A 26,540-nucleotide genomic window follows, 5' to 3' on the forward strand; every position below is an offset into this window, starting at 1 on the left:
CACATGAGTGCTAAAGGAATGAAGATGCTGGCTATAAAAGGAGCTTTAGAGGGGCTGTAATCTGTTAATATGGGTCTTTGTGAGAGTTGTGTTATGGGTAAACAGAAATGAGTAAGCTTCACAAAGAATGCGAGAGAGCCAAAGAAAGTACGGCTGGAAATGGTCCGTATAGACGTTTGGGGACCATCTCTTATTTCATCACTTGGTGGATCTTGATTTTATGTCACCTTCATTGATGATTTCAGCAAGAAGGTATGGGTTTACTTCTTGAAACATAAGTTAGATATGTTTGATACTTTCATGAGGTGGAAAGCTGAAGTTGAAAATCAGCCTGGCTTTAAAATCAAATACCTGAGCTCTGATAATAGAGGAGAATATGACAAGTCAGGATTCAAACAATTATGTACAGATGAGGGAATCAGATTGATGAGGATAGTTCCTGAGAAGGCAAGGAAGAATGGAGTTGCTGAAAGGATGAACAGAATATTTAATGAGCATGCAAGGAGCATGAGGATACACTGTGGTCTGCCTAAGATATTTTGGGCAGATGCTGTGAACACAGCTGCATACTTGATCAATAGAGGACCATCAGTTCCTCTAGGGTTCAAGATTCCTGAAGAAGTATGGACAGGAAAAAAGCTCAAGTATTCTCACTTGAGAACTTTTGGTTGCACTGCTTATGTTCATGTTGATCCAGAGAAGACAGATAAGCTTGATGCTAAAGCTATAAAGTGCTACTTTATAGGTTAAGGTTCGGACATGTTTGGGTACAGGTTTTGGGATGATAGGAACAAGAAGATCCTAAGATATTGTGATATAACATTTGACGAAAATGTCTTGTACAAGGACAGAGAGCAAAAGGTTCAAGAAACTACAAAGCAAGTAGGAGTTGAGCTTGAGTTGCCAAAGAGTACGCCCAAAGATATTACAGCAGGTACTCAACAAACTCCAAAGACTGTCGTTGAGGAACCAGAGGTGGAAAAAGTGACACCTGAGCAAGTTGAGAGGAGATCATCCAGGACCATTAGAGCACTAGATAGGTATTTACCATCCTTACATTATCTGTTACTGACTAATGTAGGAGAACTAGAGTTTGTTGCTAAGGCCCTTCAGATGGAGGATTCTATCAAGTAGGAGCAAGCCATGGATGATGAGATAAGCTCACCTAAGAAAAATAACACGTGGATGTTGACTGAGTTACCTGTAGGGAAGAGAGCCTTGTTGAATAAGTAGGTGTTCAGAATAAAGGCAGAACCAGATGGTAAAAGAAGGTTCAAGGCCTGGTTAGTAGTTAAAGGATATTTAGAAAGGAAAGGTATTGATTATGCTGAAATATTTTCTCTTGTTGTGAAATTAATTACTATCCAAATTTTATTGAGTATTGTTGCATCTGAGCATTTGCATCTTGAGCAAATGGATGTAAAGACTGCATTTTTACATGAAGATTTGGATAAGGAATTCTATATGTAGCAGCCAGAGGGGTTTGTAGTTCCAGGCAAGGAACACATGGTGTGCAAGCTCAACAGGAGCTTGTATGGGCTGAAGCAAGCACCTAAATAGTGGTACAAGAAGTTTGACTCCTTTATGAGCAAGAGTGGCTTCCACAGGAGTGAAAAGGATCAATGTTGGTACTTCAAGAAATACACTGATTCTTATGTATTTTCACTCTTCTATGTGGATGATATGTTGATTGCAAGATCCAGTACGAAGGGGATAAGCTATATGAAGGCAAGTCTGTCTTTTAAGTTTGAGATAAAATATTTAGTTCAGCAAAGCAGATTCTTGGGATGAGGATTTCTCGGGATAGATTTGCTGGCACTTTGAATCTATCCCAAGAGAAGTACGTTGAGAAGGTGCTGGTTAGATTTAGAGTTAATGATGCTAAACCCAAGACTACTCCATTGGAAAATCACACAAAATTGCCAAAGGAGCAGTCACCAAAGACAGCTCAGGAGCGGGAGCATATGACACTTGTTCCATATGCCTCTGTAGTTGGGAGTTTGATGTATGCTATGTTCTGCACTAGACTTGATATATCACATACAGTGGGAGTTGTTAGCAAGTCCATGGCAAACCCTAGAAAAGAGTATTGGGAAGCTGTGAAGTGTCTTCTAATATATCTGAAAGATACATCTAGTACTTCACTTTGTTTTGGCAATGGTGAAATAATTCTGCAAGGTTTTGTTGATGCTGATCTTGGTAAGGATGTGGACTCAAGCATGAGCACTTTCGAATAAATTTACACTGTAGGTGGTACGGCAGTGAGTTGGATGTCCAAGCTTCAGAAGTGCGTTGCTCATTCATCTACTGAGGCTGATTATGTGGAAATAGCTGAAGCTGGAAATGAGATGATATAGCTGGATGATTATCTAGAAGAACTGGGCAAGAAGCAGCTTAAGAATATTTTTTACACAGATAGCCAGAGTGCCATACAATTGGTGAAGAACCCGGTCAATTATTCAAAGATGAAGCATATTAGATGATGGTACCGTTTCACTCGCAGGGCAGCAGAAAAAGGTGATATGTGTTTGGAAAAGATAGAGGGTGAAATGAATCCAGCAGGCATGTTGAAAAAACGTGTTGATGTTGTTAAACTAAGGTTGTGCAAAACCTTAGTTGGTTTTCTGTAGTTATGTCTACAGATGTTGCAGTGTGGCGAACATATTGATGAAAAAGGAATATTTTTTATTTTTTTTGAGAATGTAATTCTTGGATGACAGAATCATTCTCCAAGTGGGAGAATTGTCAGGTTGTGGAGCCTGATTAATAGGTGACGTACTGTTGTATATTAATGTTCACGTGGTTCAACCTCGGTGGTGAGGTTGCCGGGGTGTGTGATTTTAGGATGTACCTTTTATGGCTGTACCTTTTATTCTTATTTCTCTATGTAATTGTACATACTCTGAGTCATTAACATAAATAGCTCGTCTATCGTGGATTTTACCCTCGGGTGTTACCCTGAAATTAATTCTCTCTCTCTCTCTCCTAAAGAACTCTCTCTCTAGTTTTCTTCATCCTCTCCACAGATTTAGTGTGTGTTAATTGATCCTAACAGGTTGTAAGGGTGATCTAATCCCCTTTGCAGTCACATAAGAGCTAGGTGCTCATTGATAATCCATTAAGGGAAGTTTAGGGTTTGACATACCGATAGATTGTCCTTTTAATATCAATATTGTGTCTATCTTTCTATCATCACTATCCTATCCCTCTATCTTTACTTTTTCGCGTCTAGATTTGAGTCCTCGTGATTTGTATCGTATCATTTGGTATCAGAGACGAGCTTGATTTTGTTCCTATGAAGTTAATCTTAGGTTTGTTATCCTAAAAAAAAACAACAAAAAGTGGTGTCAAAAATTGAAAATCCCCAAAAATGTTATTATTCATGTTTTTAGCCCTATGTTAAATTTAGCTTTTTTTAATTTTGTGTTTTTTTTGTGTTTCTAGTGTTATATTTGTATTCTCTAACACTATACGAGTCTATAAATCAGACAAATCGGAGCTTATTTGAGTGTTCTATCCTTGTTGGAATCTTGTGAATATTTTGAAGTTGATTGCAAGATTTGAAGTATTGGGTGAAGAATTTGGTCAAAATGAAGTTGGGAATGATTTTAGATCATTGAAAAGTGCTTATGTTTAAAATTTCAACTCATTTTGAGCCCCGGAGAAGAAGTTTAAGTGTTCTTGAAGACATTCAAATCTTCAAGTTTCATCAATAGTTGTTGTTTGATCCAAAAGAAAGGGGTGGGGACAATTTAAAGGGCAAAAGGGCCATTTCAAGAGAGAGGGGCGGATGACCTGCCTTGCATCTGCACCCAAGGTGCATTTGGTCATCTCAAGCAGGTCAGCAACACCCCCAAAACAGTGAGTAAAGGCAGCAGTTGCGTCCAAGCTGCACCCCACATGTTGCAACAACTCCCCTAATGCAGCCTCAATGTAGAACACCTCAATTTGAACACAAACCAACCCCAAACACACTCCAAACGCATTCCAACACTTCTCCAACATCAATTCAAGTTCTAGAACACATCTCAATGCTTTTAATTACTCCCTTGCTCAAGGTTTGATTCCTAAGTTTCAATTTCTTGATTCCTAATCTCTTCTTTTGATTCTTAAACTACTCATCAACTAGTAATTCATATACTAAGTTGATTGATTAGTTCTTGAGTCCCATTTCTTTCATCGTCCTATTTCTTTCAAGCTTTTATCTTTTTATTTCGTTGTAACTTTTTGATTCAAGTCCGTAAATAGTTTTTTTAATTTCTTTGATTCATTCAAACAAGAATCCATACCGACCACAAAGTAGAGATTGACACCTTATTGTCCATCAGATTATAAGCAACTTTCAACATTCATCGCTCCAATTGTGAGGACCACAAAGGTGAGTTCATACGAGTGTTAGTGAGGTGCTTTACTACTAATCTTGTTTGTTCATTTTTGTAGGTACAAGATGATATAAGGGGAATATGTCTTTGATAGGCTCGGAGATTTGTGACTACGACATAAGAGACTATGATTGTGGTGAAGAATGTTATGGCTACGAAGAAGATGGGGATTATGGGGGCTATGAATTTAGCCGTAATTAAATGTGTGGAAGTGGGAACTAAGGTATGAATGGAGGATACAGTAGGAGTCAATGTCTTCCTACTCTATCCATCTTTAAAGGAGAACGGGATCCCGAAGTTTACCTTGATTGGGAATGGAAATGTAAAAGAGTCTTCGAGGATTATGCTATGAGCAAAGCCGAACAAGCTACTTATTCCCTTAAGTACATTCAAGGTCCGACCTTAGAATGGCATAAACTTGCAAGGAATACTACTCAAACTTGGGGTTCCTTGAAATAGTTTTTGAGGCCAATCAATCTGAAGGGTTGTACGAAGCTTTATAATAGTGATCTAAGAAGAAAACCTTGTTCAATATGGGTAGAGATTTGTGGAGTTCCGAGATGTGTTCTTATACTTGATGATTGGTTTGACGCTAACTACATAACTCCTTTTATGGCTGATTGTCTAGGGATACCTCGAGTTTCCAAGAGTTTTCTATACTTCTTAGAAGGCTATAGATCCTTCGAGAGAGTGAAGGTTTCCTTTACCCAATATGGGTACTATGAGGAGGTCCGGTGTGACATATTCCCATCGGAATGTGGACACATATGTTTGGGTGCTGATTGGTTTGCACAACATAAGATTCCAAATATGTAAAATTGTCCTAAGTTTGCAAATGACCAATAGGGAAATCATCTCTTTCCACCTACCCTTCCCAAATATCAAGGAAAGATGACCACTTACTCCAAGCTAAATGAAAATGAGATACAAAATATTGAGAGAAGTAAGGGAGTGCAAGATGGAAACCTAAGAGAGAAATAAGGAGAGGTAGTGAGAAGATTGCTTCCAAACTACACTAATATTGTTTGTCCTTCTTTTAATAAGGACATTTGTGTAGGTACCAACATGGCAAGTGGAGGAGAACAAGTGCCAAAAGAGAAGATTCCATTTGAAGATTTGACGAGGGTAATCTTAGATGATTTCAAAGCTTATGGAGGACCTTCAAACAAACGTAAAGAAAAATATGCTTACGAACTTCTAGGTAACATAGCAAAATCTTACACTTTTGTGCATGTGAATGATGATTTTGTGGCTAGTAGTCTATTGAGTATGAGTAGTATCTTACCTACATGTGAGTCTAATGATTCTTTACCTCTTGATGGTGTTAACATATTGTGAGTGTAGATACACTAGTTGATCTTATTGATGACCGAATTGACTCTTCTTGTAAGATCAATTTGTGTCCACCTAGTGTTGATGCTATTATGTTGGATGATAGTAAATCATCTTGTGGAAATTGTGTTGATTAGCTTATGTGCAAAACTAGTCCATCACTTGAGGATATGGGTAATATGATTAGAGAAGCTCAAGTGAGTGATGAAATTGAGAGTGTTGGTCAAGAAAATGGGAGTGATCCTTTGAGCTTGTCTTTTAGTGAAGATCCTAATGCTTTCTTGGCTCATAATAATCATGTTCTTGAAACATCTTTGATACTTGATAATGGTCTTTTAGAGAATGGACGTGCATGCTCTACATCCTCTTCATTGATAGATCTTTCTCTTTTAAGAACAATATCTTGTTTAAAGATGATGAGCTCACTCCTAGTGAATTACCTAGTGGTGTGGATAACATTGATGATATATGTCATATTGAGGGCTATATTCCATATGACAACCCACTATGGTATGGCAACATTCCTTCTATAGATAGAAATCTCTTCTTGGAAGATGAGAGTACTCTTAAGGAAAAAAATATGAAGTCTTGGAAAGGAATAATCAATTGGGTGATGATAACTTTGATTTGCTTGAATCTTTAAAAACCCAATAAGTGATTGTTCCTTAGAAAATGATTGTGGATATGATCCTTTATATGACACCCCATGTAACGCCCCGTATATTGGGCTACAATATAGACCATGATTATGATGTGTTGATAAATCCCGAAGCCATAAAATCCTATGAAAATACGGCATGTTAATTATTTTTGTAGAATGTGAATCCATTCAAGCTTGAATTTAGACCATAGAGGTCCTTCAATTCAAGGACGAGTTGAAACTATTTCGATCGACTAAGTTTTAGTGGATGTTGTAAAGTGTGTCAGCTACCATTGATCATAACTCTTTGTATATGACTAATTAGGGAGCCTAATATGTGTCAAATGATAGTTCTTTGATTTAGCTTTCCAACGATATCTATTTTGCTAAAATCCGACACCCGAGTAAGAAGTTATTGCCTTTCAAAGTGATATGTGTCGCCTAACCAATCGCCCATGGCCACTGGAAATCATAGGCGATAGCCTAGGTGGCGCCTATGTAAACATAGGCGATAGCCTAGGTGGAGCCTATGTAAACATAGGAAATGGGATGGGCGGCGCCTATGTAAAGAATTCGAGTGACTTAAACACTCCGTTTTGGGGACAAAATGGTCCTTTTCCACCCTTACTTAGCCCTAAAACACGAAATTCAGTTTCAAAGACCCCAAAATACACCTTTATTCATCAAAAGTGCTCAAAGATTCTCCTTAAGGTTTCAAAATAAAAACCCAAGCAACTCGAGATTCAACCGGGGGTTTTAGGAACAAATTGCATATTTGGAATCCTCTGAACGTAGGCTTCGAGAAACATCTAATATTCGTAGTAATAAAGGTACGTGGGGTTATCCAAAAATCTCATGGGTGTAGTTTTTATGAACATGCATGCTTTTAAATGGGGGTTTGCAATGAAATGCTAATAACTTTTTTTCAATATGATTTCTAAGTCATTTTTCTTTATGTCGTGAGAATTGTTTGCCTATATACTTCAATGGTTGAAACCATGCATATGTGATTTGAGATTTTCCATGGAAGCTTGATAAATATGAATGATAAATTGCTTTCGAATTCCCATGATAATGTCTTGATACCCCATTTCATATTGTGACCAACAAAGAGAGCATGAATTTGAAATAAATATTGTTCACCACTTATAAATGATGAAGCACCTTGGTTTTTACATGATAATACATATGTGGAAGTGATATTGATGACTTGCAAGTTTGGTATGACGATACCCTACAGAATATGATATGTGATTGAATTAGATGAAATTTGAATACATTGATTTTACATGAGATAGGTGGATGCCCGAAGAAGGCGTTTGAGTGTAAGGGCTCATCGCTGGAAAATGTGTTTGCCGACACGGAAATTTGGTACCAGGCTAAGTGATCTTGTGTACTTGACTTTATGTCATTCCCAAATTGGGAGTATAGGTAGGAGCTCGAGCTAAGTGATCTTGGGTACTACCATTGGGTCGAGACACCATGCTTCATGGTCTTGTGTGTCTCTCCCTCACTTATACTCTAATCTCGACAGCAAATGAGGTTCGACAGTTGGTGTAAATTATGTAGGGTATTCCACCTAGCTTAGTTGCATTTCATAGTTGTTGAGAAACTATTGCATTATGCCCATGTGTTTTCAAATGATTTGATACGAAATTGCTTTATAATGGCTCTCAACTATATTTTGTAAAAATATTATGTTTTGTTTTGATATCTCTGCGTGCCAGTACTTTTGTGATGAACCCATCCCCTTACCAACCTCTCAGGTTCAGAGGCCCAGTCTAGGGGTCAAGAGAATCAGTAGATCATTCAGACAAAGTTGCAGAGACAAGTGGTGAGCCTTCTATGTTTCAGAAGGTCTTATGTCCTACAGTCCTTGTATCTTATATATAGTTTTGGGGTCTACTGGGGGCCTTGTCCCAGTTTATATACAGTTACTTGACTCAGTCATTTGTTAGAGATTTTCACAGACAGTTTCTTAGAGGTTGATTGATGTTGGGGGAAACTTATTTCCCCGTTATTGTTTCTTTTCATATTTATGACCATGCTTCCGAATTATTGTGTTTCTTCCGCATTAATTTGATCACACGAATTAGGTGCATGATTACCAGACAAATAGGGGTGTTTCAGGCCTTCATGGTTTGAAATTCTCATCACGGCTAGGCCCTGGTTCGGGTCGTGAAAAACTATTTATCAAAGCACGATTCATGGTCCTAGGGTGTCTACAAAATTGTATCGGTTAGAGTCCTGTTTATGGGTGTGTAGTGCGCCACACTTATAAGAAAGAGGCTGCTAGGCATTAAGGAAATATTTCCCTTCTTTGTGATTTAGTTTGTGCTTCAGAGTCTGAACTATCCCCTAATCAATGATCACTTGTGTTTCAGAAACACAGTTATGCCTCCACATCGTATCATCGATCAGAATGCTCAGGTAGATGAGGTTCATCCCACCCATGGGATGCGAACCCGTAATAGGGATCATACTTTATAGTTTATCCCTACTCCGGGAGTCCCTCCAGTCCCGACTAGTCCACCTCGGGCTCCGCAGACGAATATCAACCGTACCCCAACTGCTCAGGGAGATATTTCAAAATGCAAAATTTGGACGTTTTATTTATATGTTGACACAGTTGGAAGCTAACCAGGCTCAACGACCGGAAGATGTTGGGTCTGCATCTGTTATGTTTGAGGCTACTAGGGTCTGACATTTCATGAAGATGAACTCACGTAAGTTCATTGGCATCAAGGTGGAAGAAGATCCATAGGAGTTCGTAGATGAGATGGAAATAATCTTTAAGTTAATGCACATGGATGAGGTTGAAGGGGTGGAACTAGCAACCTATTAGCTTAAGGACATTGCGAATCAGTGGTATGCCAACTGGGAAGATGCAAAAGGTGAGAGTGCTGAGTCTACAGTTTGGGGCGACTTTGTGGAAGCTTTCCTTGATCGATTCTTTTCTCTAGAGTTGAGGGAGACCAAAGTGGAAGACTTTATGAATCTGAAGCAGGGCAGTATGAATGTCCAGGAGTACACTTTGAAGTTTAATAAACTAGCCCGCTATGCACCAGAGTTGACTAGTAATATGAGAGCATGGATGAGGAAATTTGCATCTGGCCTTGCTGATAACCTGGTACTTGAGTGCCAGGGGGCTATGTTGAATAAGGAGTTAGACTTTTCTCGACTGACCGTTCATATGCAGCTGGTGGAAGAGAAGAAGAAAAATATTACTGAATCTAGAGAGAAAAACCGACAGACTAAGAGAGCTAGATCTACGGACTATCACCAGAGTCAGCTGTAGAGTGGTAACTGGGGTAATAAGTGGCCGAAGTAGAAGAAGTTTTGGAATAATGCACAGCCAGCACCCAGACCACTGACAGATAGACAAACTCAGAGTTTTCAGACTCCTCCTGGATCCAAAGCTTTAGTTACATAGTCTCAGGGCAGTGTGGCCCAGCAATATCATACTTATTCGCTGTGCGAGGTTAGCGGAAGGAATCATATAGGGAAGTGCTGGTTTGAGGGGAGAAACTGCTATACTTATGGCAAAGTGGGTCACCTTCAGAGAGGCAATGCGGTGGGGAGGGGGGGCTAAGTCCCAAGCCGTCTCCACAGCTCCTCTTCCTAAGTGTGCCCCTTCAACTGCCAGGAGCGGTCGTGTAATACCTCAGGAAATTTTTCATTGACATTTTATGTGTAAACGTGTCGGGTTCTATCTTCTAGAAATAATTATAAATTTTTCGTTTGGAATGTCTTAGATTATGACCCACCATTGCGTAGAGTATGAAATAAGCTTTCCAAAGATATGTGGATCATCCAAAACGGACACCTGAGTGACGAGTTATGAACATTCTGATCGAACCGTGAATAGTAGTGAACAGTAAAACGTGCAGGAAAGAGTACAGAGGCCTGGCGTATTTTCGGATCAACTTCAAATGATCATAACTCCTCGTACAAAATGATCTGTGTGAGATACTATATATCAACGGAAAGATATGAGAGTCCTCTTTCTAATGAAATTCGTTCATTCAATTTGGATATCGGAGTAAAATGTTATGGTTGATCTACTTCAGACTATAAAAACAGTCCACCAAAGGACAGATTCAAGAATTATTTGATTTTTAGGGGCGTTTTGGGCGTTCCCCCTCACCCAAAATCCATCCAAACCCTATATTAAAGCCTACTAGAAGCATTATATGTCATATTTCATCAAATTCCCTCAAAAAGAAAACCCTAAGCTCCTACATCCAACTTCAAGAACCTCCAAAGTTCACTATTAATTCTGCAAATTTATTCAAGATTTCAAGTTCCTAGTTCAAGAACTTCAAGAACCTCCAAAGTTAACCATTCATTTTGCAAATTTATTCAAGATTCCAAGTTCTAGTTCAAGAACTCCAAGAACAATCATTCAAAGGCACGATTAACATCTCAAAAATGAGTATCGATCTAAAGTTCATCATTCAAGGTATGTGGGTTTTTTCAACAAGAACTCTCTTTCGTTCTTGTGCCCAAAAGTAATTTTCTTTACAAAGGCATGAATTTTATTTGATTTTTACGAATTTGAAGCATGAACCCATATCTTCTGATGATTATTATGAAATCTTGATGTTTATAATTTTGAAAGATGAATTTACATGTGTGGAGATATAAAGCATGAATCTTGAATGATATTTATCATGATTTTGATATTTGGGTCGTGAATCCCCATTGGAAATTGTATTTTTTTGAGAAAGTGTATGTTATAATCACGTTGATATTGGATATTTGAGATATTTTGAATGATTTGACCTTTTGGTCTTAATGGAGTTATTTTGAACTCGAGTGTGAAAGAAATCCACAACGTGGTTGATTTTGATAGATGGGAAGCATGATGGCTCCCGATGTATATTTATATATTACTAAAATTATTTTGTTGTGGATTGTCTTTGAATGATCTGAGCTAAGTCCGAGAGAAATATTTAGCACTGAGTGGGAGGTATAAAGCGACCTTACTTTCATTGAACTACGTGCCCCCGTAGGAGTGAGCCTGAGGCTGATTTTATGTAGTGATCACTAGTTATTTGGATTTGATATCGATAGTCCTACTCCGATGGCAAGGAAGGATAGGATGACTCTCCCCAACGTGGGTTGCACGTTGGAATCCATGTAGCTCACATGGTTTATGTCAGTTATAGGATCTCCCAATGTGTGTGTGTTTCCTTGTGTCTATGGTGAATGGTAGAGTGATTTGAAAGAGGAATTGTGATATATATTATTTCAAAAGATTTAAATGATATTTACATTATGAGAATTGATATTCTTGATGAACTGAAAGTTATTGACAAATTATATGATGACTCACATGTGTTATTGTACTTATTTCATCCTCTCATGATTATGATGATTTTCATCGGGCTATGTGAGTCTTTGAGACATTCTGCATATTTCTTATAAATATTTATGATGATGATGTTTATAAAACTCCATACACCCCTATATAGTTGGTTCCTTTCCCTCGTACTGACCCACATCTTCGGATGTAGGCTGCATTTTCTCGGAATATAGGTTTAGGTACTCAGTTCCAGGTTTGACAGTGATTCTTTGGGCACACTGTTCTACATCCTCTATTGTGGTGAGTCCTTATGTTCCGAGGACGTGATGTCTGATATTGGTTTCACAGAATTATTTACATTTGATAACTGAGTATGAGTCAGTTGGGGCATGTCTCAATGGCTCGCTGGTTTTATTGATTTTCTTAGAGGCTTGTCAGACTAGTATAGATGTTGGGAGTTGACTAATAAGTCATATTTGGTTATCTTTCTGAAATTCTTTTATGCTTGGATGATGATTACTCTATTGATATTTGAGGGTTATTTATGGAAACCTCGTTGATTTCTGTTGAACTAAATGAAAATGGATCAAAGGGTTAGCTTGGGGCTACTCATAGCCTAAAGCATCGTGTGACACTCCGGGACCCATTTTCTGGGGGGTTACAAACTTGGTATCAGAGCCTAAGATTTTAAGGTATCCTAGAGAGTCTGCCAAGCCACGTTAAGTAGAGTCTTGATCATCGGTGTGTAGCGCGCCACATCTATGAGCAAGAGGATACAAGACATTTTAGGAAAAAGTGTGATTCTTTCTTTCAAAAGTCTACCGTGCTTAAAGTGTCTCTCTCTGCTATTGATTCGTGCTCTCCTTTTTCAGAAATATGCCTCTATTGATTGTCGGACCCGAGTGGTCTAGTTTCAGTTTCTGGGTGCATCCATGTTTGAGTGGTCTGGGAATTCTGTGTCACCCAAGAGTCATTTTACCTCTTACCTCAAAGCTAGAAAGCTTATTTCCAAGGGGTGTATTTACCATTTGGTTAGAGTCAAAGACACTAAGTCTGAGACTCCTACTCTCCAGTCTGTTAACGTCGTCAATGAGTTTTCTGATGTCTTTTTGGATGATCTCCCAGGGATACCTCCTGATTGAAAGATACAGTTCGGGATTGATCTTCTTCTCGATACTCAACCCATTTCTATTTCTCCTTACCGTATGGCCTCTGCAGAACTTAACGAGTTGTAAGAGCAACTCAAAGATCTACTAGATAAGGGTTTCATAAGGCCCAGTGTTTCTCCTTAGGGTGCTCCTGTGTTGTTTGTGAGAAAGAAAGATAGCTCTTTGCGTATGTGCATTGATTACCGCCAGCTGAATAAAGTCACCGTAAAAAATAAGTACCCCCTTCCAAGAATAGATGATTTGTTTGACCAATTGCAAGGTGCAAGTTATTTCTCAAAGATAGACCTTTATTTTGGCTATCATCAACTCAAAGTTAGGGAGTGTGACATCCCAAAAACCGCTTTTAGAACTCGTTATGGCTATTTTGAGTTTCTTGTTATATCTTTCCTGTTAACTAATGCCCTAGTAGCTTTCGTGGACCTCATGAATAAAGTGTTCAGACCATATCTATATATGTTTGTCATAGTGTTCATCGATGATATACTGGTGTACTCCCATAGTGAGGATGAACATTCTGATCATCTCCGAACTATCTTGCAAACCCTTAGAGATCACAAGTTATTTTCCAAGTTCAGTAAGAGTGAGTTTTGGATAAGGTCAGTTGCTTTTCTGGGTCATATCATTTCTTCCGAGGGTATTAGAGTTGATCCCCAAAAGACCGAAGCTATTAGAAATTGGCCTAGACCTATTTCTCCTACTGATATCCAAAGTTTCTTGGGTTTAGCTGGCTATTACCGACATTTTGTTGAGGGTTTCTCCTCTATAGCGTCTCCTATGACTCGGTTGACCCAAAATAAAGTGAAGTTCTTGTGGTCCGAATCTTGTGAGAAGAGTTTTCAGGAGTTGAAGACTCGACTCACTTCAGCCCCTGTTTTGACTTTGCCTGATGGTGTTGATGGTTTTGTGGTGTACTGTGATGCTTTGAGAGTTAGGTTGGGTTACATATTGATACAGAAGGGTAAGATGATAGCTTATGCTTCTAGACAGTTGAAACCCCATGAGAAAAATTACCCCTGCCATGACCTTATGTTGGCTGCTGTTGTGTTTGCTTTGAAAATCTAGAGACACTATTTGTATGGTGTCCATGTTGATGTTTTCACTGATCATAAGAGTCTGCAGTATGTGTTTACCCAGAGAGAATTGAATCCTAGGCAGATATGATGGTTAGAATTATTAAAGGGCTATGATATGAGTGTGTTATACCATTCGGGGAAGGCCAGTGTTGTAGGCGGATGCCCTAAGTAGAGTGTCCATGGGTAGTGTTTCGCATGTGGTAGAAGGTAAGAAAGAGTTGGCTCGTGATGTACATCGTTTGGCTAGATTGGGGTTTAGGTTTTTTGACTCTGCTGAAGGTACTATAGGGGTTCAGAGTAGTTCCGAATCCTCCTTGGTTTCGGAAGTGAAGGAAAAACAATATTAGATGCTAGTTTGGTCAGACTGAAGGAGTCAATCAAGGACCAAAAAGTAGAGGTTTTCTCCTAAGGAGGAGATGGTGTGTTAAGATTGCAGGGTAGATTGTGTGTCCTGAATGTTGATGATCTGAGACAGAGGATTATGGCTGAAGCACATGGGGCGCGATATTCTATTCATCCTGGTGCCACCAAGATATCCCGAGACTTATGGGAAATCTATGGGTGGAGTGGAATGAAGACAGATATAGCAGCATTTGTAGCTAAGTGTGCAACATGCCAACAAGTTAAGGTTGAACACCAAAGACTTGGTGGTATGATGCAAGAGTTTAGTATTCCCACCTGGAAGTAGGAAGAGATAAATATGGACTTTATAATTGGTTTACCTCCTTCCGGACGCTATCATGATTCCATTTGGGTAATGGTTGATAGGTTGACTAAGTCTTCTCATTTCTCGCCTGTTCATACTTCATATACTGCTGAGGATTACACTAGATTGTATATCCGAGAGCTAGTCAGACTGTATGGAGTTCCCTTGTCTATCATTTCGGATAGGGATACTCAGTGTACTTCACAATTTTCGAAAGTTTTTTAGAAGGGTCTTGGTACCCAAGTGCTTTTGAGTTCTGCTTTTCATCCGCAGACCGATGGTCAGGCTGAGCGGACCATCCAGACATTAGAAGATATGTTGAGAGCTTGTGCACTTGACTTTAAGGGAAGTTGGGATGATCACTTACAATTGATAGAGTTTGCTTACAGTAACAGTTTCCACTCTTGTATTGGCATGGCTCTGTTTGAAGCCTTATATGGGAGGAAGTGTAGATCACCCATAGGTTGGTTCGAGGTGGGTGAACGGCTGTGAGTGGTCCTGATTCGGTATTTGAGGCTATGGAAAAAGTTAAGTTTATTAGGGAAAGGTTGAAAACTGCGCAGAGTCGTCAGAAGTCATATGCGGATGTTAGTAGGAGAGACCTTGAGTTTGAAGTTGGTGACCTAGTGTATCTGAAGATTTCACCCACGAGGGGGGTGAAGAGATTCGGAAAGAAGGGGAAGCTTAGTCCCCATTATGTTGGTCCTTACAAAATTCTTAGCCGTGTTGTTAAGGTAGCTTATGAGGTCGAGTTTCCTTCTGAGTTGTCCTCTGTTCATCCAATATTCCATGTCTCCATGCTTAGAAAGCATATTAGCTATTTTGTGGTAGTGGATTCCTCTGTGAGTGTTGACATTCAAGAAAATATTTCTTTTGACGAGATTCCTGTTGAGATTCTTGATTTCAGTGTCCGAAGACTAAGGAACAAAGAAGTTCCCTTGGTCAAGGTGTTGTGGAGAAACCAGTCTGTTGAGGGTGCAACTTGGGAAGCTGAGGCAAATATGCGATCCAAGTACCCGCACCTATTTTCTGCGAACTCCGATCAAGCCAAAGGTACCGTTCTTTCCTAAATCATGCACTTTTGATAAAAGTTGCAGCAGTTCAGCTGTCATTTATTATGTGTTCAGCTGTAGTTTCTTGAATTTATGCATTCTATGTTGCATTCGGAGTGAGAAATGATGTGGTGATGAGTCTAATGAATGGTTTCAGCTCTATGCTCTATTCCCTATCTAATTTTGGCATGTCTAGTGTCATTCTAGGATAAATGTTTCCAAGGGGGGATGATGTAATACCCCAGAAAATTTTTCATTGAAATTTTGTGCGAAAATGTGTCGGGTTCTATCTTCTAGAATGAATTATAAATTTTCCGTATGGAATGTCTTAGATTATGATCCACCATTGAGTAGAGTATCAAATAAGCTTTTCAACGATATGTGGATCATCCAAAACAGACACCCGAGCAACGAATTATGAACATTCCGATCGAACCGTGAATAGTAGTGAACAGTAAAACATGTAGGAAAAAATACTGAGGCCTGGTGTATTTTTGCTCCATCATTAAACAATCATAACTCCTTGTACATAACGATATGGGTGATCTACTATATATCAACGGAAAGATCTGCGAGTCCTCTTTCCAATGAAATTGGTTTCTTCTAATTTATCTATTTGGGCAAAAAGTTATGCTCGATCTACTTCAGCCTATCAAAAGCAAATTTTTGGGTCAACTTCAAACGATCATAACTCCTCATACACAATGATCTGGGTGAGATACTACATATCAACGAAAAGATATAAGAGTCCTCTTTCTACTGAAATTAGTTTAATCCAATTTGGAATCAGAGTAAAACGTTATGGTTGATCTACTTCAGACTATCGAAACAGTCCACCAAAGGACAGATTCGAGAATTATTTGATTTTTAGGGGCGTTTTGGTCATTCTCCCTCACCCAAAATCTGTCCAAACCCTATTTTAAAGCCTATTAGAAGCATTATATGTTATATTTTATCAAATTTCCTCAAAAAGAAAATCCTAAGCTCCTACATCCAACTTCAAGAACCTCCAAAGTTCACCATTAATTCTGTAAATTTATTCAAGATTCCAAGTTCCTAGTTCAAGAACTTCAAGAACCTCCAAAGTTCACCATTAATTCTGTAAATTTATTCAAGATTCCAAGTTCCTAGTTCAAGAATTCCAAGAACCATCATTCAAAGGCATGATTAACATCTCAAAAATAAGTATCGATCTAAAGTTCATCATTCAAGGTATGTGGGGTTTTTCAACAAGAACTCTCTTTCGTTCTTGTGCCCAAAAGTAATTTTCTTTACAAAGGCATGATTTTTATTTGATTTTTACAAATTTGAAGCATGAACCCATATCTTATGATGATTATTATGAAATCTTGATGCTTATGATTTTGAAAGATGAATTTACATGTGTGGAGATATAAAACATGAATCTTGAACGATATTTATCATGATTTTGATATTTGGGTCGTGAATCCCCATTGGAAATTGTATTTTTTTGAGAAAGTGTGTGTTATAAGCACGTTGATGTTGAATATTTGAGATATTTTGAATGATTTGACCTTTTGGTCTTAATGGAGTTATTTTGAACTCGAGTGTGAAAGTAATCCACAACGTGGTTGATTTTGATAGATGGGAAGCATGATGGCTCCCGATGTATATTTATATATTACTGAAATTGTTTTGTTGTGGATTGTCTTTGAAATGATCTGAGCTAAGTCCGGGAGAAATCTTTAGCACCGAGTGGAAGGTAAAAAGCGACCTTACTTCCATAGAACTACGTGCCTCTGTAGGAGTGAGCCTGAGGCTGATTTATATAGTGATTACTAGTTTATGTGCATTTGATATCGATAGTCCTACTCCGATGGCAAATATAGGACGGCTCTCCCCAACGTGGGTTGTACATTGGACTCCATGTATCTCACATGGTTTATGTCGATTATAGGATCTCCCAGTGTGTGTGTGTTTTCTTGTGTCTATGGTGAATGGTGAAGTGATTTGAAAGCGGAATTGAGAAAGTTATTCTTTCGAAAGATTTAAATGATATTTACATTATGAGAATTGATATTCTTGGTGAACTGAAAGTGATTGACAAATTATATGATGACTCACATGTGTTATTGTACTTATTTCATCCTCTCATGATTGTGATGATTTTCTTCAGGCTATGTGAGTCTTTCATACATCCTGCATATTTCTTATAAATATTTATGATGATGATTTTTATAAAACTGCATACACCCCTATATACTCGGTTCCTTTCCTTGGTATTGACCCACATCTTCGGATGTGGGCTGTATTTTCTTAGAATATAGGTTCAGGTGCTCAGTTCTAGGTTCGACAGTGATTCTTTGAGCACGCTGTTCTACATCCTCTATTGTGGTGAGTCCTTATGTTCTGAGGACGTGATGTCTGATGTTGGTTTCACGGAATTATTTATATTTGATAACTGAGTATGAGTAAGTTGGGGCATATCTCAATGGCTCACTGGTTTTATTGATTTTCTTAGAGGCTTGTCAGACTAGTATAGATATTGGGAGTTGACTAATACGTCATATGTTGTTATCTTTCTAAAATTCTTTTATTCTTGAATGATGATTACTCTATTGATATTTGAGGATTATTTATGGAAACCCTGTTGATTTGTGTTGAACTGGATGAAAATGGTTCAAAGGGTTAGCTTGGGGCTAGTCATAGCCTCAAGCATCGTGTGACGCTCCGGGACTCATTTTCTGGGGCGTTACAAGTCACAACTGATTATATTCTTTGACTTACCGCTAGGAGCCAGAAGCTTCACTAGATGTTGTCATCGGTATGTTATGAATCTTTTCTCGTGATGTTTATGTATTGCTTGATCCTGGGTCTACTTTATCTTATGTGACCCCTTTTGTGGCTGTTGGTTTCGGGTTTGAGCCCGAAGTCATTGTAGAACCCTTCTCTGTTTCTACTCATGTAGATGATTCTGTTGTTGCTAGAAGGGTGTATAGAAATTGTGTCGTGTCTATTCATAGTAGGGAAACTGTGGCAGACCTTATAGAACTTGATATGATAGATTTTGATGCCGTCCTTGGGATGTACTGGCTCCATTCGTGCTATGCTACACTCGATTGCAGGACCTGAAAGGTCACTTTTTCTTTCCCGAATGAGACACCAATTGTATGGGCAAGGAGTTTTGTGGAACCTAGAGGTCACTTTATCTCTTATCTTAGAGCTCGAAAGCTTATCTCCAAAGGCTGTATGTACCATCTAATCCGAGTAAAAGATTTAAAAGTTGAAAATCTTCCTCTGCAGTCTGTCCCTGTAGTGAATGAATTCCTAGAATTATTTCCCAAAGATCTCCCAGTGATACTCCCTGATAGGGAGATAGATTTTGGCATTAATGTGTTGCTAGACACTTGTCCTATTTCTATTCCGCCATAGAGAATGGCTCCCGCAGAACTAAAGGAGTTAAAGAAATAGCTTACAGTCTTCCTAGACAAAGGTTTTATTCATCCTAGTGTTTCCCCATGGGGTGCACCTGTGCTCTTCGTGCGAAAGAAGGATGGGTCCCTTCGTATGTACATAGACTACCGCCAGTTGAATAAGGTCACGATTAAAAATAAATATCCTCTTCCTAGGATGATCTTTTTGACCAGCTTCAAGGTGCCAAGTGTTTCTCAAAAATAGACCTTTGTTCGAGTTATCATCAGTTGAAATTTAGGGAGTCAGACGTTCCCAAGATAGCCTTCCGAACCCGATATGGTCACTACGAATTTCTAGTCATGTCCTTCAGGTTGACTAACGCCCCTGCAGCCTTCATTGATCTTATGAATATAGTGTTCCGTCAGTTTCTTGACTTGTTCGTCATTGTATTTATTGATGATATTCTGATCTATTCTAAGAGTAAAGAGGATCATGCCAATCACCTCCGAATTATTCTTCAACCCCTTAAGGATCATCAGTTGTATGCCAAATTTTTTAAGTGTGAATTCTGGTTAGATGTTATTGCCTTTCTGGGGCATATTGTGTCCAGTGATGGGATAAGAGTGGATCCCCAGAAAGTTGAAGCAGTGAGAAAATGGCCCAGGCCCACGACTCCAACTGATATTCGGAGCTTCTTGGGTTTGGCGGGGTATTACAGAAGGTTCCTAAAGATTTTTTCTTCCATAGCTACTCCGCTTACTAAACTGACTTAGAAAAAGATGAAGTTTGTGTGGTCTGACTTGTGTGAAAATAGTATTGAGAAGTTGAAGGACAAGTTGACTACTGCTCCTATTTTGACCCTTCCCGATGGTGTAGATGATTATATGGTTTATTGTGATGCATCCCATGTGGGACTTGGTTGTGTATTGATGCAGCGTAGTAAGGTGATAGCTTATGTATCTAGGTAGTTAAAGGTGCATGAGTACAATTACCCCACTCATGACTTGGAGTTAGCAGCCATGGTGTTTGCACTTAGAATCTGGAGGCACTATCTCTATGAAGTGCATGTTGATATTTATACTGACCATAAGAGTTTACAGTATGTTTTCTCACAGAAAGAATTGAACCTCAGGCAGAGGCGTTGGATGGAGATTTTGAAAGACTATGATATGAGTCTGCATTACCATCCGAGCAAGGCAAATATTGTAGCCGACGCCCTCAGCAGGTTGTCTATGGGCAGCCTTTCTCATGTAGAAGAAGGAGAGAAAGAGATGGTGAAAGATATTCACCACCTTACAAATCTGGGAGTGTGACTCTTAGATTCCAAAGATGGAGGGGTGATTGTTCATGAGTTAGCTAAGTCATCCCTTTGTGATGAAGTTAAGAAGAAGCAGGTTGAAGATCCTATCTTGATGCAAATCAAGAAAGATATGGGTTAACAAAAGGTTATGTCATTTGAAATTGGTGGTGATGCTATTCTAAGATTTCAGGATAGGTTGTGCGTTCCGAATATTGATGGGCTACGGGAAAGAATCCTTAATAAGGCGCACACTTCGAGGTATGTCGTTCACCCAGGCTCTACTAAGATGTACCATGATCTGAAAACCTTGTATTGGTGGAATAACATTAAACGTGATGTAGCTGATTTTGTGTCCAAGTGTTTGAACTGTCAACAAGTGAAGGTAGAATACATGAGGCCAGGTGGTACTTCCCAAGAGATAACCCTACCTTTACGGAAGTGGGAGATGATAAACATGGACTTCATTACAGGACTTTTGAGATCCCGAAACCAATATGATTCTATATGGGTGATTGTAGATCGGTTGACAAAGTCAGCCCCTTTTTTGCCTGTGAGGACTAATTATTCGAGAGAGGGTTATGCTAAGATTTACATTGGCGAGATAGTTCGGTTACATGGGGAACCAGTGTCCATTATATCTGATAGAGGTACGCAGTTTTCATCTTAGTTGTGGAGATCTTTTCAGAAGGGTTTAGGTACACAAGTAAATTTGAGCACAACTTTCCACCCTCAGATGGATGGGCAAGATAAGCATACCATTTAGGCCCTCGAGGATATGTTGAGGGCATGCGTTATTGATTTCGACGGTAATTGGGTAGATCACCTGCCACTGGTTGACTTTACTTACAATAATAGTTATCATGCCAGCATTAAGATGGCTCCTTTTGAGGCTTTCTATGGGAGGAGATGTAGGTCTTCGATAGGATGGTATGAAGTGGGTGAGACTCAGTTGTATGAACCTGATCTTGTTCATCAGGTGATGGAGAAAGTGAAGATCATTAGAGAACGACTCAAGACTGCTCAGAGTCATCAGAAGTCCTATGCTCATGTTCGGAGAAGAGAAGTAGAGTTTGAAGTTCGTGATTGGGTGTTTCTCAAGGTTTATCCTATGAAAGGAGTCATGCAGTTTGGAAAAAGAGGTAAATTGAGCCCTCTCTATGTTGGGCCATATCAGATTCTGAAAAAAATTGATACAGTTGCTTATGAGCTAGAATTGCCTGCAAGTTTAGGTTTCGTTCATTCGGTATTCCATGTATCCTTGCTGAAGAAATGCATTGGAGATCATTCTCTGGTATTGCCAGTAGAGGGTATCAAAGTGATAGACTCCTTGTCTTACGAAGTAGAGCCCGTTGAAATTTTAAATCGCCAAGTTTGAAAGCTAAGGAGCAAAGAGATAGCCTCAGTAAAGGTACTGTGGAGGTATCAGAAAGTCGAAGAAGCAACTTGGGAGTCAGAAGATGAAATAAGGATTAAATATTCCAATTTGTTTGCTTCGATGGAGGATGAGACAGAAGGTACTATTCCTATCTTATCTTTCCTAGTCCTTTATTATGCTTGAAATTGTGTCTGTCTGTGTCCTGCATTATCATTCGGGGACGAATGATCCTAAGGGGGGGATAATGTAACGCCCTGCATTTCAGGCTACAAGATAGACCATGATTTCGATGTGTTGATAAATCCCTAAGCCATAAAATCCTATGCCAATACGGCATGTTAATTATTTTTGTAGAATATGAATCTATTCAAGCTTAAATTTAGACCATAGAGGTCCTTCAACTCAAGGACGAGTTGAAACTATTTTGATCGACTAAGTTTTAGTGGACATTGTAAAGTGTGTCAGCTTCCATCAACCATAACTCTCTGTATATGTTGAATTAGGGAGCCTACTATGTGTCAAATGATAGGTCTTCGAGTTAGATTTTCAACGATATCAATTTTGCTAAAATCTGACACCCGAGCAAGAAGTTATGGCCTTTCAAAGTGATATGCGTTGCCTAACCAATCGCCCATGGCCAGTGGAAAGCATAGGCGATAGCCTAGGCGGCGCCTATGTAAACATAGGCGATAGCCTAGGTGGCGCCTATGTAAACATAGGCAATGAGATGGGCGACGCCTATGTATAGAATTTGAGTGACTTAAACACTCCGTTTTGGGGAAAAATGATCCTTTTCCATCCTTACTTAGCCCTAAAACACGAAATTCAGTTTCAAGGACCCCAAAATACACCTTCATTCATCAAAAGTGCTCAAAGATTCTCCTTAGGGTTTCAAAATAAAAATCCAAGCAACTCGAGATTCAACCAGGGGTTTTAGGAACAAAGTACATATTTGGAATCCTCTCAACTTAGGCTTCGTGAAACATCTAATATTGGTAGTAATCGAGGTACGTGAGGTTATCCAAAAATCTAATGGGTGTAGTTTTATGAACATGCATGCTTTTAAATGGGGGTTTTCAATCAAATGCTAATAACTTGTTTTCAATATGATTTTTAAGTCATTTTTCTTTATGTCATGGGAATTGTTTGGCTATATACTTCAATGGTTGAAACCATGCATATGTGATTTGAGATTTTCCATGGAAGTTTGATAAATATGAATGATAAATTGCTTTCAAATTCCCATGATAATGTCTTGATACCCCATATCATATTGTGACCAACAAAAGAGAGCATGGATTTGAATAAATATTGTTCACCACTTGTAAATGATGAAGCACCTTGGTTTTTACATGATAATGCATATGTGGAAGTGATATTGATAACTAGCAAGTGAGGTATGACGATAGCCTACAGAATATGATATGTGATTGAATCAGATGAAATTTGAATGGATTGATTTTACATGAGATAGGTGGATTCTCGAAGAAGGCATTTGAGTGTAAGGGCTCATCGCTGGAAAACATATTTGCCGACACGAAAATTTGGTACCAGGCTAAGTGATCTTGTGTACTTGACTTTATGTCATTTCCAAATTAGGACTATAGGTAGGAGCCCGAGCTAAGTGATCTTGGGTACTACAATTGGGTCTAGACACCATGCTTCGTGGTCTTGTGTGTCTCTCCCTCACTTATACTCTAATCTCGGTGGCAACCGAGGTTAGACAGTTGGTGTAAATTATGTAGGGTATTCCACCTAGCTCAGTTGCATTTCATAGTTGTTGAGAAACTATTGCATTACGCCCATGTGTTTTCAAATGATTTGATACGAAATTTCTTTATAATGGCTCTCAACTATATTTTGTAAAAATATTATGTTTTGTTTTGATATCTCTGCGTGCCAGTACTTTTATGATGGCCCACTTCCCTCTCCAAGCTCTCAGGTTTATTGGCCCAGTCTAGGGATCAAGAGAATCAGTAGATCATTCAGACAGTTGCAGAGACAGGTGGTGAGCCTTCTATGTTTCAGAAGGTCTTATGTCCTGCAGTCCTTTGATCTTATATTTAGTTTTGGGGTCTACTGGGGGCCTTGTCCCAGTTTATATACAGTTACTTAACTCAGTCATTTGTTAGAGATTTTCGCAGATAGTTGTTTAGAGGTTGATTGATGTTGGGGGAAACTTATTTCCTCATTATTGTTTCTTTTCATATTTATGACCATGTTTCTGAATTATTGTGTTTCTTCCACATTACTTTGATCACATGAATTAGGTGCATGATTAGCATACAAATAGGGGTGTTTCGGGCCTTCATGGTTCGAAATGCTCATCACGGCCAGGCCCTGGTTCGGGTCGTGACACCCCACCCTTGTTTGACACTTATAAGGATGAATTGCTTACTTCTTGTGAAGGCTTGAGTAATAATCCATTTGATATTGGTGTTGGTGCGTGTGTACTTGAGGATTCCTCCATTGAAAGAGAAAGTATCAACTGTTTGGAAGTTGCTTCCTCTTCTACTTTGTGTGACCTTATTGTTAACAATACTTATGGTGATGATTTTGAATCTAGTAGTGGGTACGTGCATGAGGTCACCTTAGTTGAAGTTGACTTGATTGATACCTATCTATACTCTCCTTTTACTTTTAATGATGTTTAAGTTAATGTGGAGAGTATATCTTTTAGTTTGGGTAAAGATAACAGTTAAAAATAGTGTTGTATAGACCCATGTCTATGGCCACCTTTTCCATTTGACCCCAGTGCCAAATTTGGATATGGTGATTATGACATATCTAACTTATTGCTTGGTCCACATGACAAGAAAAGTTTGAACGAGGGTATTGGTATCCTTCTCTATGATATGTAGTCTTTCTCGGGGATTCACAATCCTCTTGAGGGACCAACATGTAAGTAAAAGAATTCCAACCAAGATGAAGGACTTTTAAAGAAGGGGAGCCATGGAAAGCTCCAAGAGAGTTCACCATTGTGTGTTTCCCTTCTTGACCAAGGTTTCACCACTTGTAGGTCAAGGAGAAAGTCTTTTATTGAAACTACTTTGGATGAACTCGATTCGTGTGATTACCTTCCTTATTATATGAGTAGAGATGATGACCTCCTTCTCAAAGATGGTATCATTCTTGAGAACCCGTGGGAAAATGTAACATTTTCTCCTTGGGTGTTGCTTATAAATTTGTATCATTGTGTGACATACTTGTGCTTAAGTTACCTGAATCCCACCTTGTGGATGCCAAGTTGATGATTTACTTCAAAGGAAGAAGTCATATGTGCTTAAATGTATTGATTCTATCCTTGTGTGCCTTATGTGCTATATCTTTTAAGACAATGGCAATCTTATAGATGATAGCACCTTGGATGATGCCTTTATACTTGATTCCTTTCTATACTACCTCTTTGCCTATGATGACATCCATGCTAGTTTTGGATTTGTATGTGGAGGTAGAAAATTTATTGGTTGGTCTACTTGTTTAAGTAACATTGCTATATGCATCTTATGGACTTTAATACTAATTGAGGCACCACTCTTGATGTGGTCTCTTAAAGAGGTGAGGGAGCAATTGTTTCTTATGGCTCCTAAGGTGAAGGTAACCTTACCTTTTGGATTTAGTGATGCCATTATAATTCTTGTGGTTTCGTTACCTCTTGGTGATTCTCAAAGATAACTCCTTTGTGCATTTTTCAACAAGTTTTTAATGATAAATATGAAGGATCCTTGGTTATATCTTAAGTGTGTGCAACCTTGGCAAGAAGAAATGATTTCTTATGCTAACCTAACCCTTATGCCATGAGGAATTTGTGTTCGTTTGTCCTTCCTTTGATTTTGCTATGTTTGGATCCGAGGTCGAATCCTTTTCAAGAAGGGGAGGATGATAAAAGTCAAATGGGCATCAACGCTTTTGATCACACAACTCGAGGCCAACATGAGGAGGTCCAAGCCTTGATCGCCCTAAGGATCAAATAATGTGCTTGGAGGCCTTTCTTCGAGCCCCTAATAAAGCAATGTCATGTTTGGAAGATAGCTTGGAGCCAAGGAAAGCCATGGCACTGGAATAAAGAGAGCCCTTATGGGTTATTTTTGAAATATCTACTTTGAGGCTATTTTTGTAATAGGCTAGTTGTGCAAAGGCAACTACTATAAATAGGTGACTTAGACATTTCATTAGTTAATTTTTGGTTGATCACCTTACATGATGTATTCATGAGAACTCCATGGGAGTGTTTGAGTGCTTGGAAAAACATATGTTGATCCTTGTTTAAAAACGTCGGTTGTAAGGGAGATCTATTCCCCTTTATGGTCACGTAAGGTCTAGGTGCTCATTGATAATACATTAAGGGAGGTTTAGGGTTTGACATACCCATATATTGCCCTTTTGTTATCAATTTTGTGTCTATATTTATATCATCACTATCCTATCCCTCTATCTTTACTTTTCCGCGTCTAGATTCTAGTCCTCATGGTTTGGATCGTATCACCAAACCAGTCTGAAGATGAGTTTGTAGGTTTTGCTATGCATTTTTAACATTTCTTGGTAGATGTTCAGCCATGGAGTCCAAGTGTTTATCACTTTATTTGATAAAAGTATCAAATAGTTTACAAGCTATAACTAGCAAGACTAATCTTCCTACAACAGAAGCAGTTTCAGAGGACACAACATATTATAGTGTCACGTATTGCTGTTTAAGATAAGGAATTTACATGTTTATCAAAATTGTGTACGGTAATCATGCTCTCATTGAGGTTATTGACTAAACAGTGCACACGATAGTCAATGCAAAACAACCTTGTCTACAACCAGAAAATGTGGCTACTCAAAT

This window comes from Capsicum annuum, chromosome 11, assembly GCF_002878395.1.
Source record: "Capsicum annuum cultivar UCD-10X-F1 chromosome 11, UCD10Xv1.1, whole genome shotgun sequence".
In the NCBI taxonomy this organism is placed as follows: Eukaryota; Viridiplantae; Streptophyta; class Magnoliopsida; order Solanales; family Solanaceae; genus Capsicum; species Capsicum annuum.